At 34.9% G+C, this 23,334-nt stretch overlaps 1 protein-coding gene across 2 annotated transcripts in view; it reads right to left on the bottom strand.

Annotated features, from left to right (window-relative positions):
* The window catches only part of LOC129014668 (golgin subfamily A member 6-like protein 1), a 96,295-nt gene that overhangs the window by 60,902 nt on the left and 12,059 nt on the right, over positions 1 to 23,334 (bottom strand). Inside the window, exon 1 of one of the 2 annotated variants that reach the window (XM_063653190.1) lies at positions 22,131 to 22,441. The exons of the other annotated variant lie outside the window; for it this stretch is intronic. The gene's annotated coding sequence lies outside the window, so the exon portion shown is untranslated. Of the gene's footprint in view, positions 1 to 22,130; positions 22,442 to 23,334 lie in introns of those variants that run through there. 2 annotated transcript variants of the gene reach the window in all.

Consider the following 23,334-nt stretch of genomic DNA (forward strand, 5'->3'; position numbering starts at 1 on the left):
TTTGGGAAGAGCTGGATGAGAAGCAGGCTGCTTGCATGTTCTCAAAGTATCTCCTCAGACTGCTATTCATTACAAGGAGAAAAGTACTAACTAAACAGTGAAGAATGCAAATGACACTTTCACCTTTTGCTGCAAAGTAACCTCACCAATAAGAGGCATGTAGATGTCTTGCATTTGGGGACTATGGTACCCCAAGAAGGACACCACATCACTGCTGCATTATTCCATTTGCAGCTGTATAACCGAGTCTAATCATGAGAACACATCAATCAAGCTCAAATGAAGAAACATTCTGTAAAATTACTAGCCTGAATTTTTCAAAACTCCCAATGCCTTGATAAAGAAAGGCAGAGAAATGCTGATAGAATAAAGAAGGTGAAAGAGATATAAAAACTAAATGCAGTATGTGATTCTAGACATGGAATACGGACTACATAGATTAGATGAAAATATTACTTCAGTGTTAAATTTCTTGAATTTTATTATCTTCAGATGCTTATTTGAGGATATTTAATTCAGTCTGGAGAGTTTTATTGCAGTTTATCTTTCTTCCTAGTTGGTTTGGGGGGAAGAATTTCTTCAGCTGAAATGTTTTGACTCATATTTTCTGTTTTCTACAGTAGCTTTTATATTGCAGTTTTTGTAGTTATGTTTTTTATTCTGTTCCCAGGTATCATAGAAATGGAGTTCCTAGTTCCAGAGCATCCTTTTCTATAAATAGAGTAAAATGCAGTTTATTTAATAAGAGATGTTGGTACTTTGGGCAGAAAGGGAGTGGTAGGCACGTGGTACTTCTCTTTCATCTGGACATATTCCTTAATTTTCCTTCCTTTTTTTCCTTTCTGTGCCATGACTCCTGATCAATCAAATAGACAACTGAAATTATTTGCAGATCTGAAACATTTTATTATTTCTGTTACCAGATTTGTAGCTCTCCAAAGCATGTTTAACCTGTGCACATAGTCTAATTTTCACTGCTGGTATTGACAGAAAAAAATATTTCAAAAATGGAAGCTGAGGTTTGTAATATAGTGTAGTTATATAATGGCAATGGCACTATTTCTGCTTTTCCTGTGCTTTGGGTCTACCTGAACAGTAGTGTGCACTTGCTGTGAATGGTAGAGCCCACCTACATTAGATTGATGATTTATTGTTGAAGTCAAAAAACTAGTGAAATTTTACTGAGTAGACTCTTGATCAGCAGGGTAGCAGATGTCTCCCAGAATATTTTCCTTCTCAAATTTACAGGGCTTCTACCTTTCATAGAAAACCATCCTCACCTGTGACTCATGTGACTTATCTTTAGGTATTGCCTCCTCTTGGCAATCTTTGGGACTACCTCAAAGCAGAATTAATCCTACCCTGCTTAGTGTTCCCTCGACTCTTCTTCCGTTACATGGTAGTCCACTGGTGTCTCAAAAGGTCTGTACATTATCAGACTGTGAGCTCCCTGCTCCCTCAACCAGATAGAGATTGAAGAGGACACCATCTCTTTCAACTAAATTGTGTGAGGCCATTACAAATGGCCAATATTTGTAGGCCACTACATATGGGCTACCACTCACTTGTGTTTTAGCCCAGCCCTTGAGTTTCTAAAGTGCGTTGGGTTAAATTTGTAGTTACACAATTTAGCCGAGTGAAGCTTAAATGTTCTGTGTAGAGCAGTGGGAGAAATATGTTCTTGTTATTTTTGCTGTTCCTGAAACAAAAGAAACAGAAAAGGGAGAAAAGAGGTGAAGAATAAATAAGAAAGAGAAGTAGAAATGCAGTCTGCAACAGATGACGGCAGACTGAAGCTAGAATCCAGACCAGGCCAAGGAACTTTATGATTTTAAGGAGGATGGCTAACACACAACTTGAGGTGTTGGCAGTGCTACAGTGGTCAGTTGTATACAATTTTCTGGCCCTCAAAAACTTGAGTAAGTTCAGTTAAAACACACATAGCATGAGTAAGAATTTTGATTTTATGAACACTAAGGAAAATGCTGTGTTTGTTACATGATAGGCCAAAATAATTAGAAAAAGAACCCTACACAGAACAGTTGCATAATTTTGAAACGAAGTTAAATCAGAGGAAGTGGGGCAGGGGGGTAGGAGGAGAATGACCACAAAATTATAAGCCTACAGATAATTTGGAAAAATCCTGAGGAGGATTTTTAAGAAAGTGTTCAGTGAAAGCTTGGAGCAATCTCATCCAGTGTTTAAGAAAAAAGGATTTCCTTGCTGATTTCTATGATGTGTTTTTATTCATACACAGGTACAGCACCTATGTAGCACGTAATAGGCTATTACTTAGATAGCAGGTGAGCCCAAATATAATACCTGTACTTTAGCTGTTATCTTTAGAAATAAACATCTAATAGGATCTATTTTGGCACTGCAATGGAAACTATCAAAATTGGAAAACTACTAAGTAAGTGTTCAACAATAGAGAAATGACTAAACAAATTACAGTATATTTGCTCTATTTTGTACATGTCACAATCATAAGATTGAAATCCATCTATATAAGCTGACATGTTAAGCTCCCTTACACATAACGCCATGTGACAAAAAAATATGTTGCCCTACTATACAACTGCCCTACTTATGCAAATGTTCAGAAAACTATGTATTAACAACAATTGCCCCCAGTTGAAGGATTTGATTGGAGGGAAAAAAAGCAGATCTTCATTTTCCTCTTCCTATCTTTTTATGTTACACAAAATTTTGTCATGAGAATTTATATATATGCACACAATATTAATATGTTTATATTAATAGTTATCTTATTAACATATTAATATATTTATATATTAATATATTTATACCAATACTTATATAATTAATGTATTATTAATATATTTATATGTATATAATTAATATATTATATAATGAATATATTAGTAATATAATTATTGTTACATTAATATTTTAACATATTAATACATACATTAATACATGTACACTATAAAACAGAACATCTGTTTTTGGAACATGGTTAGTTGTGCTAATTCAAAATGCTTTCTGTTACAATTAACATGGTGGAGAATTATAAAACTTGTGCATATTGCTGGGAGTTCACAGAAAAGAAATGGAGATGGCAACCCATAGATATTGTGAAAAAATGGAAAGAGGTGAGAACCATATAAGGTAAACTTTGTTGGACTTATGACTCAAAATTGGCTCTCAAAAATATAGGTTTGGAAGTCTCCTTTTATTCAACTTTACTGCAGAATTTCAGAAGGTGACATTCACTAATTCTACTTGCACAGTTCAGCAAGTTTTGATAAAAGCACAGTTACATAGGCCCTACCACATTCAACCCTTAAAACAATCCCAGCCAGAAACTCCTCTGGTGCCCCTACATAGTCAACTCCTTTCTACCATGCCCAGCTTCTGTGCCCAGGCTGGAGTGCAGTGGCACGATCTCAGCTCACTGCAACCTCCGCCTCCAAGGTTCCAGCCATTCTCCTGCCTCAGCCTCCCAAGTAGCTGGGACTGCAGGTGCCCACCACCACGCCTGGCTAATTTTTGTATTTTTAGTAGGGACAGGGTTTCACCACGTTGGCCAGGCTGGTTTTGAACTCCTGACTGGGAATCTTTAAATGAATTTTTGTCCTGGTAGTTTTGTGTTTTCTAGAATTTCATATAAAGGAAATCATACATGAAGAAGTAAGTAAAAATCTAACATTTTTATTAGCATAATGCATTTTAAAGTAAGTCTTGTCTTTATATGTATTAGTACTTCATTACTTTTTTTTTTTGGTTAAATAGTATTTCATTGCATGGATATGCCCCAATGAGTTTATTTATTTACCAATTAATGGACACTACAGTTGTTTTCAGTTTGGGGTTGTTCCATAGAAAATTGCTATAAACATTCATGTACAGATACTGTATAGACTTACATTTTTATTTTCCTTGGTAAAAACCTGGAAATGGAATTCCTCAGTCATACAATAAGTGCATGTATGAATTTATAACATAAAGTGCTAATCTGCTTTCCAAAGTGGCTATAGTAATTTACATTCTCATCAAAAACATATGAGCGTTGGGTTGTTCATCCTTACCAGAACATGGTTTTGTTATCTTATCTTTATTTTTATTTTAAATGCTCCAATAAATAGTGATATTTCCTTAAGATTTTAATTTGCATTCCCCTAATGATTAATAATGTTGATCATCTTTTTGTTTGTCATCACTATCATTGTTTTTTGGTGAAGTGTCTTTTCAAATATTTTACCTAATTTTTTTAACCAAATTGTTTGGCTTCTTGAGTTGTAAGAATTCTTTGTATATTCTGGATACAAATTCCTTATCTGATATATGATTTGCAAATATTTTCTCCCACTCTGTGGATTATCTTTTAATTTTCTTAATGGTGATTTTTAACAGCAGGAGTTCTTAATTTTTATAAAGTCCAATTTTTCTATTTTTAATTTTTATTATTTATCCCATTTTCTTGCCTTATCTAAGAAATCTTTTCCTAACCATGTTCATAAAGATTTTCTCAAATATTTTCTTCTAGAAGTTCTAGAGTTTTACATGTTACATTCAGGTCTCTGATCTATTTCAACTTAATATTTCTTATAACAAGAAAGGTGAAGATCAAGACTCATCTTTTTTCATATGATCACCAAGTTAATCAAGCATCATTTGTAAAAAACTCTCTTCTTTCACCATTGAGAATCAATCATTGTAGAATACTAGTTGACTATATATGTGCAGATCCATGTTTAGACACTATATTCTGTTCCAAATTATTCTGTACATTTCTATACTTTATCTAAATGCAACCTTATCTTACTATAGCTTTATAGTGTGACTTTAAGTCAAACCATATGAATCCTCCACATTTGTTCTTTTAAAATATTGTTTTAGTTATTCTCAAGGTTTGCATTTTCATATAAGTTTTCAAATCAGCTTGTCAATTCAACAAAAATACCCCGATGGGATTTTGATAGGGACTGAATTGAATTTATAAATTAATTTTGGGTAGAATTGAGATTTAAATACTATTCAGTCTTTTATTCCATAAACATAGTGTATCTCTCCATTGCTTTATTTTTATGTTGATTTTTTATCAACGATCTTTAATTTCCAGCACACAAACCTTGCTTATATTTTACTAGATCTATTCTGAATAATTTCATGTTTTTGATATATTGCAAATGGTATTATGTTTTTTAATTTCAATTTTCAGTTATTTTTAGCTCATCTACAAGGGTGTGATTATACATATATAAACATATATATAATATAAACATATATTATATATATATGCTGACATGGCATTCTCTGACCATAGAACTTTCACGTTTAAATCAGTTTAGCATTTTTGTAGCCTTTTTGAGATTTTCTAAATAGCTAATTATAACATCTGTTAATAAAGACAGTTTTGTTTTTCCCAGTTTGCATGCCTCTATCTCTTTTTCTTCCCTTATTATTTTCACTAAGACCTCAGCCTAATGTTGAATAGAAATGGTGAGAAAAGACATCCTTACCTAGTTCTCAACCTTAGGGGGTACTCACCAGTCTTTCAAAATTTAGTATTATATTCACTGTAGGTTTTGTCAACTTGAAAGTGTTCCTTATCTTTCTGATTTGCTAAGATCTTTATAACTATAACTAACAAATGTTGAATTTTATCAAGTGCATTTCTGCATGTATTGAGATCCTCCAGGTGCTTGGATGTCAGCAGTGCTCCTGTTGCAGGGCCGGGCAATAAGATCTGTATGTGCTTTCAAGCAAAAAGCTGAATCTAAGCTGCCTACATAGGCCCAGGAATAAATGCAGCACCCTCAGTTGACAGGGACTAGAAAATTCCTCCTCTCCAGTTGGAGACATGACAAGGAATCTTGGTTCTGCTCTGATTCTGGACACCAAGCAGATAATCAAACCTCAAGCAGATTTTGAACTCTAATCTGAAATACAATGATAATAATAGAGTTCCTGATTTCAGACATTAACATCAAAGTTGTTTTTGAGTTCATTATAGAATCAAAGGCTAAAGGTTCTGAAGAGACATTTCTGCCATACAGGCCACATGATATCTTTAGTTGAGAATAATGGAAGCTAACTCTCCTAAACTCTTCTTACTGTATTGAAATTTAAGTAGAATATATGACAGAGTATATATTTTTTTCATTCATTCAACAGATATTTATGGAATGTGTCTGTTAGGGGTCCAAGCGTTTTTCAGACTCTGATATGATGAAAAGAAAACATGAAAAACCATGTCTTGTTCCAAGGGGAGATTATTATTCTTATTTCCATGGTACTGCAGCCAAATGTGTTCATCTTATTAGAGTACATGTTGACTGAGTATAACATGATAGCCTCCCTTAGGATATACAGTGCTTTTATATCCTAAAATGTTTGTGAGACCTTTTCTAAATAATCACTAATAATCTAAAACATATACATATATGATTTTATATATATATATCTCTTCACTTCATTATTATTTTCAATAATAATATAAAAACTGGCTTTGTTCTTGGAAGTTACTTTGCTTTGTAATGTTTCTGCATTTATTTATCCTCTATACACCTCTTACTAGATAGAATTATGCTGAGTTGCTACAAATGAAATAAGCCAACTTCTATACATTATTTGTTTTGTCAAATAACACCATGTTCAGTCGTTGCAATGTATCTATTCTTCTGGGGTTATTTTAAGATACATACTTCAGTTTATATCGATAGCACCATACTAATCATTTCATAAAAATATATGAAATTTAATTGCTGATATTCAATATTAGACATATTTTATGCTATTTTATCCACCAAAGTAAAGCCTCCTCCTAGTGCAAATCTGAGTAACCACCATTCCCCTCTGCTATCAAATATTTCCAAATTAATTACAGTTATTTCAATGTTTTTGCCCTATTTTGATTTGTTCAACTATTTAATTTCAAATTAAACTCATTTTACCTAAGTTACAAACTAAGTGGATGTCTAGATTTGTTGTTTCCAGATTTATTTCCGACATTAAGAAAGCTACATTCGGTCTTTAATATACTTAACAGAACAAAACTCAAGTTGTTGTTTTGCTAATTATTCTCTATATAGATTAAAACATTAATCCCTGTTAAAATCATGCTATTTAGTACTAAGTTTTGTTGGATGAAGGGAGGATCAAACTGGGGCATGTCATTTTTTTGACATCAGAGTTAACTGAGTGAGTGGCTCTGAATTGCTCATTAGGTGTAACTTTCCTCTAACACTGTTACATGCCAGCTTCCGGTAGGAGTGCCTTCTCATGGAGAGGGTGGTTATTCATCAGTCAAGAGGATTTAAGTGTGTATAATCACCAGCTAGCACATTCAGTATGCAACAGGCTTCCTTCTGCCTTCGTGTGTAATAGTGGTCTTTAAAGCTGGAGCTTTTGCTGAATGTTGTTGATATATTACAACAATATCCAGAAAATGCAACTCTATTTCCTCACAAATCCAAAGCGGACAATGGAATATTTCTAAATTAATAAGAACACTGAAAACCACAAACATTTAATTCCAAAATCTTGTTGCTGACATTAGGATACATGTAAAAATTTAATCCAAGTTCAACTTAATTGCTTCCAACAGTTTTTGTTTGGTTGCTGTGGAGTTTTATAGGAAATTCAGATAGCTATAAGTTTCCTGTATAACATCTCTTCAATAATGTGATTCTTGCCAATAATAAATCTGTCCATCACGGTAAGTGATGCTTTTGTTATTCACATTGCCTTATGTTTATTTCACACACAACTCTATTTGTATATCTCCACTGAAGTCCTTGGTAATTTTTGATTGTCCATTAATTGTGTTTTAAAATTGGCATTGAGTTTCAAGTCATACTGTCTAAACTGCCAGTGGTGAGACACTCACTGTTTAGTTTAAAGCCTTGATAAGTATAATTCACTTTTCTGTTAAATGGACTCAGTTCCAAGTAGAATTACAAAGGATACCAAAATGTCTTTGAAATAAACTTTGTAGTAGAGAACAAAGTAAACAATCCTTGATAAGAATCAAGAAATTTACATTATCCTCCTGGCCAAGCAACCACCTGCCTATAATTTTGTAAAACAAAGTTGGCTTCATTGATGTCTCTCTCCTTGTCAGTAAAGTAAGAGAGAAATAATTGAATTCATTATTCTCCCTATCAGTAAATAGTTTATTACTTTTAAAACCTAATTTCCTTAAACTTTGAAACTATGACTTTATGATTATTGTCTTTAATTATTGGTAATACTTTGAATAATTTAAAAATGCTAGGCAAGGCATGTCCACTGTACTCATTTTATGCCTCAAAAATATTCACAGTTGATGGATTAGTCGTATTTAGGAAAACATGCATAGCTTTAAGTATAAAAATGCAATGTCGATTTGAGGGTTTTTTGTTGCTGTTTCTCATCATAAGTTCACCTGTAAGATCTTACTTTCAATGTAGCATAGTGTCATTGACTTTGCTTATGTCTGTTATTTTTCATTTTTCACTGAGTATACAATATATCTAATTCTTCAGTGTCATTATTGTTTATTATGTCAGGTAGCAATGCTGATCATTTAGGGTTTGGAATTTTTCAAAGCCTATAGCATTTTGAAGTCAATGCCGTAGGCTTTCAGGATAACAAATGAAACAGCAAAAGGACTCATTTTCCATTTGATGTCTTATAAATATAATTATATAAGGAAATTCCCTTTATCCATTATAGGATTCTGCCCTCAGAAATGTCTCTGTTTCCAGAGATTTTCAGAGCAAATGGCCTGCAAATGAAAATCTCACTTAATACAAACATGCTTCCAAATGTTTTAGACATGTTACCAATTTTAGTTCAAATTTAATATTTTAATAATTGTGTTATGAATACTAGTACTAAAGCATCAATTATACATCAGTATTAGGGTCTATGCTGGAAATACAGTGCATATATAGGCCAGATATTCTTGAAAAACCACATAATAGTAGAGCTTATGCTTGAATAGTTTAAGACCTTCTGGGAAGAATAAACCTGATAAATTAAAATTTGCACACATTTATGAAAGTCTCTAAGGAGATTTTGCCCATTAATAGACTTAAAAAAAAGACAGCATACCTCTTGTATGAATAATAATTGGTGATGTACAGTGACATTTTTCTTTTAGGGTTTTCTTTTTTAAGTTTTTTTAAAATTGTACTTTATGTTCTGGGATACATGTGCAGAACATGGAGGTTTGTTACATAAGTATACGTGTACCATGGTGGTGTGCTGCATCTATTAACCCATCCTGTAAGTTTCCTCCCCTTGCCCTGATGTGTGTTGTTCCCCTCCCTGTGTCCATGTGTTCTTATTGTTCAACTCCCACTTATGAGTGAGAGCATGCAGTGTCTGGTTTTCTGTTTCTGTGTTAGTTTGCTGAGGATGATGGCTTCCAGCTTCATCCATGTCCCTGCAAAGGACATGATCTCATTCCTTTTTATGGCTTCATAGTATTCCATGGTGTATATGTACCACATTTTCTTTATCCGGTCTATCATTGATGGGCATTTGGGTTGTTGGTTCCATGACTTTGCTATTGTAAATAGTACTGCAATAAACATACATGTGCATGTGTCTTTACAGCAGAATGACTTATATTCCTTTGGGTATATACCCAGTAATGGGATTGCTGGGTCAAATGGTATTTCTGGTTCCTAGATCCTTGAGGAATTGCCATACTGTCTTCCACAATGGTTGAACTGATTTATATTCCCCACCAACAGTGTAAAAGTATTCCTATTTCTCCACAACCTTGCCAGCATCTATTGTTTCTTGACTTTTTAATAATTGCAACTCTGACTGGTGTGAGATAGTGTCTCACTGTGGTTTTGATTTGCATTTCTCTAACGATAAGTGATGTTGAGCTTTTTTTCATGTGTTTGTTGGCTGTGTAAATATCTTCTCTTGAGAACTGTCTTTCAGTGAATTTTTATTTACCTTCCTTTAATTTCCAGAAACTTTTCCAGATTACTTCCCTGATTGTTTTGTTGATATGTTGCTTTACTGAGAGTAATATATGTTTAGAGATATTTTTGTATGCATGTAATATTTCTTTCAATACTTAGACCATTTCTAATTTTATGATTTACTGATATTGACTCCCTCTAGCTCAACTGTGGTTATAGCCAATTAGAGTAATTCCAATCTCTTCCCATCAACATTCATCAACTACCTAAGGGTTATCTCATCTCAGCCTCTTTCACTTTTCCTGATGCTTGTTTTTCAAAGTTGATACCACTAGTTTGTTGCCAGTTTTACTTTTATTTTTTTCAACCTCCAGTTCCCTGGTTGTTTTGTTTGTTTTTGCTAATATTTCCACATATAAGTAAATCAAGGTCTATTTTTACTAAAACCATAACTTCTAAATTGAGGTAATGGATAAGAGGAATGATTTCAGAATAATTAACTGGAATTAATATCTACAAACAATATCCATCATCTGAATTCATAGCTTCTTAGGCGTTCTATCATCTTAAAAAGTAACTGATTTGGTAAACATCTACAAAAAATCCTGCATTATACTTAATGGTGTGGAACTGGAAGTGTTTTTGCTAGGTTTAGAAGCAAGTCTAGGATGCCCTCTCTTATAACTCCTATCCCACATTTTATTGGAAGAAATAGCTGATGTACTATGTGAAAAAGAAGGAAAATGTTTATAGATTGCAAAGGAATGAAATAAAATGTCTTCCTTTGTAGATGACATGGCTTGCCATGGAGAAAATTCCAAAGAAATGTTAAAAAATAAAAATACCACCAAGATCAATAAGGTCAATAGGATACAAAGTTAATATATAAAATAAATTTCTTTCCTATATTCCATAAACAAACATTTCAGAATTTTAAAAAAGAATGACACAATCACAATAGCACCAAAAAACTTTCTCGTTAGCACCAAAAAATGAATTACTTATGTATAAATATATAGAGAGTCTATATGTAGAAATCTACAAAACATGATAAAAGACTAAAAGAAGATCTAAATAAATGGAGAAATATTCCATATTCATGGACTGGAAGACTCAATATTGTTTGATGTCAACTAAATATATAGATTCAAAATAAAAGCAATAAAAAAATTGTATTTAATAGCTCTTAGCAAATTGATTCTAAAGTCTATGTTGAAAAGAAAAAGACCTAAAGTAGGCAAGACAATACTGAAGAGAAACAAATTTTGAAGACTCATGCTACCTGGTTTTAGTATTTAGTATAAAGCTACCATAATCAAGACAGCATGGTATTGGTTAAAATAAAATACACAGATCAGTGGAAGAGAAGAGACAGTCTAGAAGGAGCACACACAAATATAGTCAGCTATCTTTGAAAAAGGGGAAAAGACAACTCAATGGAGAAAGAATTATATTTTCAACAAATGATGCTGAAGCAGATACACATCTGTAGGAAAAAAAAGAACCTAGCAGCAAACCTTATACATGTTGCAATAATCAACTCAGAACAGATCACAGATCTAACTGTACAATATAAAGCTATAAAAATTCTAGAATAAAATCCATGAGAAAAATCCACGTGAACACGGGTTTGGTTATGCTTTTAGCTTTAATACCAAAAGCACAATTTGTGGAAGAAAAGTTTGATGTTGGACTTTATTCAAACTAAAAGTGCCTGTTCTGTGAAAGACAAGTTAAGAAAATGGAAACACAAGCCACAAACTGGGAAAAAATGTTTGCATAGCAAAAATCTGATAAAGGACTGGTATTCAGCATATACAAACACTTCTTAAAAGTCAACACTAAAATAACAAACATCCTAATTTAAAAATGGGCAAAAGATCTGAACAGACATCTTACCCAGGATGATATACAGATAACAAATAAGCACATGAAAATACACTCTAATAATCTGTCATTAAGGAATTGCAAATTAAAACAACAACCAGATATGCACTTATCAGAATGGCTAATATCCAAAAAACCGAAAATACCAATTGCTGATGATATGGAACAACAGGAAATCTCATTCCTTGCTGATAGTAATGTAAAATGATACAGTCACTTTGGAAAACACAGCGTGGCAGTTTCTAACAAAGGTAAACATAGTATTATCATTTGACCCAGCAGTCATGCTTCTGGGTATTTACTGAATGTTTTTTAAACACATGATCACACAAAAACCTGCAGGTAAATGTTTATAGTGGCTATATTCATAATAGCCAAATTTGGAATCAACCAAAATGTTCTTAATTAGGCAAATAAACACACTATTATACTTTGATGCAATGGAATATTATTCAACAATAAAAAGTAAGGAGCTATCAAACCATGTAAGCACATGGCTAAGTATTAAAGTACATATTGTTAAGTGAAATAAACCAGGTTGGGCCGGGTGCTCATGCCTGTAATCCCAGCACTTTGAGAGGCCAAGTCATTTGGATCACGAGGTCAGGAGTTCGAGACCAGCCTGGCCAACATGGTGAAACCCCATCTCTACTAAAGATACCAAAAATTAGCTGGGCGTGGTGGCGTGTGCCTGTAATCCCAGCTACTCTGGAGGCTGAGGCAGAAGAATCGCTTGAACCTGGGAAGTGGAGGTTGCAGTGAGCCGAGATCACGCCATTGCACTCCAGCCTGGGCAAAAAGAGCAAAACTCCATCACACACATACACACGCACACAAATAAAATAAAATAAAAATTATTTAGAGGTCAAGGGCATCCCTGGATAGAATGCAGAATGTGACAAAAGGATCTAACTACATTATAAGCTCTCCGAGGGTGGGGAGGATGGGAGTGCTGAAGTAAGGAAGTGCCAAAGCAAAGCAAAGCAAAACAAAACAAAACAAACAAAAATACCCCAAAATGCTCAGTGATGAGGATATGTCAGGGACAAAGAAACCAACTGAAGGAGTTCTCAACAAAAGCTATAGCAATTTGAGCAACAGAAAAAAATACAGTAGTATTGGATTATAACTCAAAGTATAAATAACTATGAATTCATACAAACAATAAATGATGTGTAAATAAATAAATGGGAAAAACGGATAAATATTCTGGTCAGAAGAAGTCCAAATAGCTTATGTGGATACTCTGCCCTCAGTGAGATACGGCATAACTCCTTGTTTTTTAAGTATGGGCTGTGCATAAGGACATCTTTCCAAAGACTGCCATATGTGAGAGTTAATATTGAGTGTCAACTTGATTGAATTGAAGGATGCAGGGTGTTGATTTCTATGTGTGTCTGTGGGGTGTTACCAAAGGAGATCAGCATTTGAGTCAGTGGGCCGGGGAAGGCGGACCCGCCCTTAATCTGGTGGGCACAGTCTAATCAACTGCCAGCGAATATAAAGCAGGCAGGGAAACATGAAAGGAGAGATGGGCCTAGCATCCCAGCCTACATCTTTCTCCCGGGCTGGATGCTTCCTGGCCTCGAACACTGGACTCCAAGTTCTTCAGGTTGGGGACTCAGACTGGCTCTCCTTGCTCCTCAGCTTGCAGACAGCCTGTTGAGGGACCTTGTGGTCACGTAAGCTAATACTTAATAAACTCCCCTTTATATATATGTATAGCTATCCTATTAGTTGTGTCCCTCTAAGAGAACCCTGATGAATACACCACATGAAAACTGAAAAAAAAAAATCGAGTAACTTTGCAGTGGAGAAATTTGACAAACACTACCCCAGCCAAGTAATCAAAGTGAAAATCAACAGCGATATGCCTTGTTGATAATATGTCATTGAAATGGTGTGATGAAATGGCACTTCTCCACTGTGGTCTTCTCCAGAACACATGACGTCAGTCTAATCATGAGAGAAACATCAATCAAATCCCAGTTGAGGGTCATTCTACAAAATACCTAACAAGGACTTCTCAGAACTATCACGGTCATCAATAACATGAAGACTGGCAAAACTGTCACAGCCAAGAGGAGCCTATAGAGACATGACAAACAAATGGAATATATTATTGTGGTTGGGATCCTGGAACAGAAAGAGGATACTAGAGAAAAACTAAGGAAATCTGAATAAAGTGTGGGCTTTAGTTAATAATATATCAATATTGATTCATTAATTGTAAAAAATGTACCATATTAATGAGAAATGTTAATAATAGGAGAAATTTGATGTGGGCTGTATAGAAGTCTCTGTACTATCTTAGTAATTTTTTGGTAAATCTAAAACTATTTTAAAATTGGAAGCTTATTAAAAATAAATTTAAAATGTGATTGATAATTAAAGTAGTATAACTATGCAGCTGATGTTATAATTAAACTAGTAAGAAGAATATAATTAGATTCATGTGTACTGATATGGAAGAAAGCCAAAGATACATTATGCTAAAAAAAGCAAATTGCAAAAACATCGATTGCTGTGACCCACTTTATGCAAAAACGTGAACACATACGCGTACACCCAAATAGTTGAAGAGTACACACTAAAGTATGGTTACTTTAAAGATAGCAGTAACATTGACGTGGTGGTAGAAAATGGGGTGAATGTGGGCATAGGCCTTTTTTTCTATACATTTCTCTTATTTGAATATTTTATAACAAACATGTATTTGTAGATACGTGTAAGTTATTTATGATTTAAAACGCTTTTCTTAGATATATTTTAACTTCTTTTTGCTACCAAGCCTGCCTTAATCCATTATTCCCTTTCATTAATGTAACATCAAGTGTCTTCTCCAATGCTTCTTTTTGCTAGGCACGTAAACAAGAATAAGTTTCTCCCAGGTTAAAGAGGAAAATAACAAAACAAAATAAAACAAAAATCTACCTTATGCCTTTCAGTTACCCTGTATTTTTTTTCTGCCAAATTTCCTGAAGGTGTTGTCTATGGTCATTATTTCTAGTTCCCTATGTAGTTTTCTCTGTCAGTTCACCACAGGCTGTCTTCTGCCTTTACCTCTCTACTCAGTCCAGTGTATGGCAACCTTCCTGACAGTGTGGTGGAGAGGGTAAAGCTCTGGGCAGATTTGGGCTCTGTGTCTGAGAATTTGCATATTTTATTTTACTTTCCTAATCTCAATTTCCTTATGTCTAAAATGAGGACAGTATCCTTCTTGCTAACTTCTAGTATAGAAACTGATACATAACATATTTTTAAAAATATTGATCAGATGATCTAAAAAGCAATCTCATCATAGCATCATGGCAAAGATGTAATCCCTCATCATCTTTCCTCTAGATTCTTGCGGTGGTCTACTAGTGTTATAGATGAACTAACCTCCCTAAAGAGTCTCAGTGTGTCTGCCCTCACAACCCTTCAAATCTCTGTCAACACAATATCCAGAGTGGGCCCACTGAAGCCTAAAATTGTGCATGTCTCCTCTCCTCAGAACCTTCCAGAGCTTACTATTGCACAAGAATGTGTTTGTGTAGTGTTTGTATGGCATGTGTATATGTGTGTGTGAGACAGAATGTGTATTTGTGGAGGTAATCCTAGGAATCAACAACACTGGAGTGGAAAAGTATGGCATGGAAGAAACGAAGCCAATAAAGTTTTGTTATCAAGCAGCATACTGCTGTGGGCACCAGGTGCCTAGGCTCAGCAGGAAACTCAGAAGGATAGGGTGAATATGACCCAGAGGAGTTCCAACCAAGGTTCCAAGAAGCTGAGAATTTGGTCCACATTATCTGGCAGTTATTGGTTGATGGCTGCCTTGGGGAAGGATGTGGAAAGAATGCATTAGTTTCTAACATGCCCAATCTACTTTATCTTTAAGCCTGGCAAACTGCAGCAGCCAAAGAGAGTGCTCAGTTGAAGAGTTGTCAATAGGGAGCATACCCAAGAATGGTGAAAGCCAAGGAGATATGGATGGGTTGCTGACAGCATCTACTAAAATGTCTTTTTTTTTCAAATATCTAATGTATTTGTATTTCCTTTCTAACCCTATGCATCATGTAAGGTTCTTTAGGAAACAGAAGGCATAGTCAAAGGGGATAATTAAAGAGAATTTAACAAAATGGCTATTTATAAATATGTAAGCAGTTTTCAAGAATTTCACAAGTTAGAAGAAGCTAGATGGACTAAAGCTATTTCCATTGTCTAAAGGAGCAAGGGTAAGGAACAGACAATTGAACCTATTAGATGTGGCCTTAAGTAACAGAAATCAGGCACTGCCAAGCTATGCCTCAGCAGGGAAGGATCCTGAGAAATCACAATCAGATTGATCTCTCCTCCAACCTCTGATCTGCTCTGTCTTTTGTTGGTCAAAGCAATACCAAGCCAGAGTATAGAAAGTGAAGCAGTACTTAGGAGTCAGTGGCCAGAGCTCAAACCTCACTGAAGTATGAGAAGTGGAACCAGAGGAGCAGGTGGAGAATATTCAGCATGACTAGGGCAGTGTAAGTTGCAAGAGAGCCTGATTTTTGTCCCTCTGTTTCCTGCACTACCCCCTACAAATAGAACAGTGCCTCATACATAGTCAGTACTAAATAGGTTTTTGTTGAATGTTTCAGTCCATTCACAATACTTTTGCTATTCATTGTAAATTATTCCACGATTGCACTTCATTTAACTTTTGCCTTCCGAAAAGTATGAATTGATATCTCAATATTGTGAATGAATACCCTTAAAATGTTTAAGTGCTTCATCATAGGGGAGTGTCACATCTTCTAATAATCATGATGTAAATACTGGTTTTTTAAAAAAGTCATCTTCTCTTGTAACTCAATATTTTCATTTCCTCTTCTCAATGAAGCAATAAAAATGGTTTTCCTGAGTTGCCAGATAAAGTCTTTATTCAAAAACTGTTTGACTTCCATGAACCCAAAATAATTCCATTTGATAAAGTATATTTTATTAGTATTTACCATCACTTTTAAGGAAAGGCATATGTAGGAGATTGCCTAGTGCTGATATTGGATGACCATATATCAGAAAAATATATATTAAATTACACTTGATCATTTCTATATTTCTAACTTGAGAGAATATTTCTGTCAGTCAGTGATTCAGGATCCTGTATTTAATTAGCTGTTAAACATTTATTACAATTTTTGATTTTGTCATTTTTTATTATAATAGTTTTAACAAACATGATTCATTGAAAATAATATTCTCATCCCATATTAAAGATAGTTTTCTACTTTTATTTTTTCTACTCAACTCTTTTTACCTTATATTCATCAAAGAAAAGTAGAAGTAAATGTATCCCCCCAAAATTGATTTCTACCTGGGCTCTGTGAATGTGACTTTATTTGAAGATAAGATATTTTCAAATATAATAAAGTTAAGATGAATTTACACTGGATTGCTAAAGATCTGAAATCCAGTATGACTGATGTTCTTATACGAAGAGGGAAATTTAGAGACGGACACAGGCACATAGAAGAGATGCGTGTATAGATGGAGACAGAGGTTGGAGTTAGGTTGCCACTGGCAAGAGTACCAAAGATTGATGGCAACCACCAAAAACTAGGGAAGAAGCATGAGCTCGATTTTCCCTCAGAGCCCTCAGAAGAAGCCAATCCTCTTCACACCTTCATTTCAAATGTTCAGACTCCAGAACCACAAGAGAATGAATATATCTGTTGTTTGAAGTCACCAGGTTTGTGGTGATTTGTTACAGCAGTCCAAAGAAATATATACAGAATAAAATACAGTACCAGATCTGTTCTCATCCACTGACAAACATTTTTTGGAATATCAATTCTGGAAATGAAGAGTTGATTGCCACTTTTTTTTTTTTTTTTTTTTTGAGATGGAGTCTCGCTCTTGTCGCCTAGGCTGGAGTGCAATGGCACAATCTTGGCTCACCGCAACCTCTGCCTCCTGGGTTCAAGTGATTCTCCTGCCGAGTAGCTGGGATTACATGCATGCTCCACCATGCCTGGCTAATTTTTGTATTTTTAGTAGAGATGGGGTTTTACCATGTTGGCCAGGCTGGTCTTGAACTCCTGACCTCCGGCAATCCATCCCGCTTCGGCCTCCTAAAGTGCTAGGATTACAGGTGTGAGCCACCGTACCCAGCCAATTGCCACTTTTGGAGTATCAAGAGTTGGCCTTTATTAGCAAGTTTTTCTATCTGCCAGTTTGGGTTGAGCAAAATTAGAACTGACAACGGACCAGATGCTTCTATTACCAGTATTTCAACCTCCAGAGGATCTGGATAACAGTTTTCAAGTAACTCTCATAGTAGCCTAAGCTTACTTAAACTCTAAAATGAAAGAATAGAAGTAGACTCAGGATGCCAAAAAGTCATATATTTATCTGATTTAAACTCATCAAACTGAAATTTAAAATAAAAATTATCTTGAAAATCTGCTACATAGCAAACACTGTGTTAGGTTCTGGGAATACAACACTGAATAAGACAATTTCCCTGACTTCAAGGAATTTGAAGTGTGACTGTAATATACAATGAAATATACAATGAAAAGGGAAACAGGAGGCTACAGAAATAAAATGAGGCATATCATGTTCAGCTATATGCTGAAGGCATTTGCAAGTCATTGAGGAGTTTGAAGTTGGGAAGCAACAGGATAAAATTTGTTGTTTAGAAAACAGCACAGGGTAGAGTGGAGGGCAGTTTGGGCAGATGCAAGCCTGGAATGACTGGGAGATGAGCTAGGCCATTATAGCTGACATTTTGAGAAAAAGTTGAGGTGGCTTCACATAGAGAGTTAGCAATGAAAAAATGAAAGTGAAAAAATGGACGGAATAAAAGGATGTTTAAATGGTTAATCAGCAAAGTTTAGGGATTTAATTGGGGTAGAGATGGGAAAGAAAGAGAGTGGGAAGGGAAAGGCAGATTCCAGTTAGTGGAAGCTAGTGGCATCATGGTGCAGTTTTCTCCAGGCAGGAGGCCCAAGATGAAGGGCAGGGTCCAGATACACAATGGAGAGGCAGGTACAATGGGTGACATTCAAGGAAACAGATTTTCTGTTATTTACATTCAAGTTATTTTTATACGTACCCACTCACAAACACTTTTTTATTCTATCAAATGAATTTTAGCCTACTTCTTTCTATTTATGAACACATTTGATGGATTTGGCTCACTATTTAACTAAACTAAGTTCAGTCAACTTTCAAAAATAGCAAAAACAGGCCAAAGTGGGAGGATCACTTGAGGCCAGGAGTTTGAGACCAGCCTAGGCAATATAGTGAGACCCCTGTTTCTACAAAAACAAAACAACAACAACAACAAAAAGTATCCATGCCTGGTGGCATGCGTTTGTAATCCCAAATTACAAAGCCTGAGGACAGATGATGGCTCGAGCTCAAGTGTTCAAGGCTGCAGTGAGCTATGCTGTCACCACTGCAATGCAGCCTGGGTGACAGAGACCCTGTCTCACAAAAAAAAAAAATGTTTTTGGTATTACACAGCTAGATATTTTCAAAACATAATTAAAAAATAAAAGAAATAATTTGAGGTAATTGTAAAAGACATAATTTTAAGTAAAATTTAAAAATCTACATGAATATTCCTTGCTCTCATTAGATGGTGAATCTTTAACTGAACTTTGTAGGTGATGGCAAAGACAGGCTAATAATAAACATGATGACTTGAAGTAGTAACTCAATTTATTATTTTAAGGTATATTAAGTATGATAAATTTATTTAAACTAAAAGAAAAAGTCATATTTAATTTCTTGGAAATACTAAACAAATAAAAAGTACAAACATTATTCCAGAAATAAAACTGCAACCCTTTAATGATCTGACCTGAGGCCTCAACCTGGCTCTCAGTTCTAAAGTCTTTTCATTCTAAGTGTTTGCTCTAACACTGGATCCCTGTGTGTTTCACTCCAAATCCAGATCCCAGGGTGCAAGGATAAGACAAATCGCATATAATCAAAAGGGAAAAACCAGTAACTATGACTAAATTAGAGAAACAACTGGTATGCAAGAGCGTGAGTCAGAACTACTAGTTTTCTAGAAGGCTTTTTTTTTCTTAAATTCAAAAATTGAAGTATGGACAAGTGTATTCTGTGTCCTGTGAAGCTGTGGGGCAATTTTAAAGGCCATCCTTTCAGTAGCATCAACATTGGTAACCTACATGTAACCACATGCTCTGCACAATGAATACTTCAAATTTTCCAAGATGAGTCTGCAGAAAACAGGAAATAGATTCTTCACTCTGCAATTTTTTATTTCTAAGGTTACATTCTTTTAACTTTTCAGACTGTTACTACAGTCTATATCACATACTGAGTGTTTCCTAGAAAACTCATAAAGTTGAGATCATCTGAATTGCTTTTCTATTTTTCTGCACACTGGTATGAATCATACTTCTCTAAGCAAATATGTTCCTTAATGTATTACTTTTCTTACTTTGAAAACTCTAAAACTACCTACTTTAATTTATAATATCACAGAACTTTACTCGGTGTTTATTATACATTTACCTCCATTCTATCATTTTTATTCTACATACAATCCTCATCAGATTGTCACTGTCTTTCTTATCATCTGTGTGGGTATTAGTCACGAGACTGGAAACTTATTGGGGTAAAAATATCCCAATATTCGTAATTATATTGGCTAGCTTCCAGCATCATAAATGACATAGGTATTTTATCTATTGTTTGAAATTGACAGCCTTATAAAACCATAAAATCACTCATTGGCTTAGCACTCTACATGGCAATATTTAACAATGACTATGAAGAGCAAGACACAATACAAAGTGTGTATTCAATCTTATAGAGAGCATTTGGGGACATCTATGTTGTTGCAAAATTTAGAGTTCTATTTATTTGGATTTGAGAATGATAATGTGACTTGCATGCCGTTTTAAAGTCACACCGGTTCCAGCACTGGGCGGTACCACGTTTTGCCTCCTATGTTTCCAGATCAGGTTTTGCCACCAAATGAGTTCAAGTCATGTCAAGTTTTGTTGTGTAATACAATATTTAAAAATCTTCTAGTTTTAAGAGCTGGTATTTTGGTTTTACTGTTGTTGTTGCTGTTGTTTCAGGATTTTAAACTGTGGAACACATTGTCAGACAAACAGTGATCTGAAGAAGGAAGAGATAGGCATTACAGGAAAATGACATAAAGCGTAAGAAAACAGAGATGAGGGGAAAAAAAGAGATACTTTAGAAAAGACCTGTAACCCAGAGAGCTGGGAGTGGAGATCTTGGGAAGTGGTCAAGTGCATTACAGCTGGAGCAAGGCATCAAGGTTGAATTATAGGAGATGTATGATTTGCTCCTGTTTTCTTCCCTGCTTTATTGAGAAAGTGAAAGAAACCCGTGTGGAAAGAAAGCCAAGGAACCACTGCTTGTATATGAAACCATCACTGTTAGCCCTCTAGAAGCCTTCTGTCTGCTCTTCCAGTCACAGCCCCCTTTCTTCCACTGAAGGAATAGTAACTACACTGTTCAAATATTTATGGCAATAATTCCTTATTATATTTAGTTACCACTCTTAAGAATTTCCTTTTAAGTTTATATAAATGGAACCATAAAGCATATAGTCTTCGTGTATGATTTTACCTACAGTACATTTTGTTTTCCAATTTGTTTATGTTCTTGAGTCACATATTTCATTCATTTTGGATGCTCGATAGGATTCTTTGTTTGAATAAACAATAATTCATGAACCTAATGCTTTGACGATGAAGTTTTGATGTTTCTGTGTTTCTAGTGATCAGAAATCATATATGATGAAACATCTAGGCACACATATGCACATCATTTCTCTAGAATAAACAGCAAGTATATACATGTATATATATATAAGAACATGAACATATGCAAACACAAGTTCATGCATAATACTAATATAAAATTATGTACTATTCTATCTCCTTTCACACATTTTCTGTTTTTGTCTCTCTTTTCATTATTGATGTTTTCTTCTTCCCTTTCTTGCATTTAATGATCTCTCTGCATCTTATCCATTGAATTCTTAATTTAGGCTATTTCACGTATTACATTTAGTTCTAGAATTTCTATTACTTTCTTTTCTGAAAAATCTGCCTGACGGATCTCTTAGTCTACACAATCTAACACAATTTTCTATTATGATGGAAATATTCTATAAATCAGTATTGCACAACACAGTATTAACCAACCACACATAGCTATTCAGCTCTTGACTAAAGAATTGAATTTTTATTTTTATTTATTTATAATTATTTCAAAGTTAACATCGGTAGCAACTTCTATATTAGAAAGAAGGTCTTCTATGATTCTATTTTCACCATCCACTTACACTTAAAAGAAAAAGTAACTCACTCAGGGCAGGCAGGGTGGCTCATGCCTGCAGTCACAGCACTTTGGGAGGCCAAGGCAGGAAGGTTGCTTGACTCAGGAGTTTGAGACCAGCCTGGGCAACAAAGTAAAACCACATCTGTAGTAATAATAACAAATCATTAGCGGGGAGTATTGGCGTGCACCTATGCTCCCAGCTATTAGGGAGGCTGAGATGGGAGGATCACTTGAGCCCGAGACGTGAAGGCTGCAGTGAGACACATCATGCCACCGCACTCTGACCTGGGCAACAGAACAAGACCCTCTCTCAAAAAACACAAAAAACATAAAAACTACTATGCTCAATCGGAAAAATTTGAAAAAATAGACAATCATAATCAATTAAGACTCAATGGTCAACATTCATATTTAGTGTATAAATTATATACACTAAGTGAGATCGCATACATACCATCCATATCTACACATATGCACATAATATAAACAAAATAAATTTTGTAATGTTGGTGTATATATTTTATAGCCTATTTTTTCAAACAATATTTATAAAATAATTTTATGGCATTAAATAGTGTCTAAAATCACAGACTGTAATGATTATGTGAGATTTTACCCTTGGGTTCTATAATAATATTCTCGTATTACTCGACATTTAGACTACGATTTTGACACTGCTGCTAACATGATTATTTCTAGTTGATTTCTTAGGATTATTGAGATGAAAGTAAGATTGCTAGAATAAAATATCCAAATATTAAAACATTTTTGGTATTTATTATCAAATTGATTTTCAGAAGTTATACCAGCTTAAATTGCCATTAGAGTAAGATAAGAATGCAGTGTGAATTTAAGTCCTGTTTCTCCTCTACCTTTTCCTATCTCCTCTTTTTCTGTATCACCATATGACATTTGTCATAGTCCTGTTCTTCTTCAATATCTTTGTTCCATAACCTCTGTTTTAAAGGTTCCCTCTCCCCATTCCATGTTCAGCTCTGTTTTTTTTTTTTTTTTTTTGAGACAGGGTCTCGCTCTGTCACCCAGGCTGGAGTGCAGTGGCCCGATCTTGGCTCACTGCAAGTTCTGCCTCCCGGGTTCACGCCATTCTCCTGCCTCAGCCTCCTGAGTAGCTGGGACTACAGGCGCCCGCCACCATGCTCGGCCAATTTTTTTGTATTTTTAGTAGAGACGGGGTTTCACCGTGTTAGCCAGGATGGTCTCAATCTCCTGA

The sequence above is a fragment of the Pongo pygmaeus genome, chromosome 16 (assembly GCF_028885625.2).
Source record: "Pongo pygmaeus isolate AG05252 chromosome 16, NHGRI_mPonPyg2-v2.0_pri, whole genome shotgun sequence".
Lineage (NCBI taxonomy): Eukaryota > Metazoa > Chordata > Mammalia > Primates > Hominidae > Pongo > Pongo pygmaeus.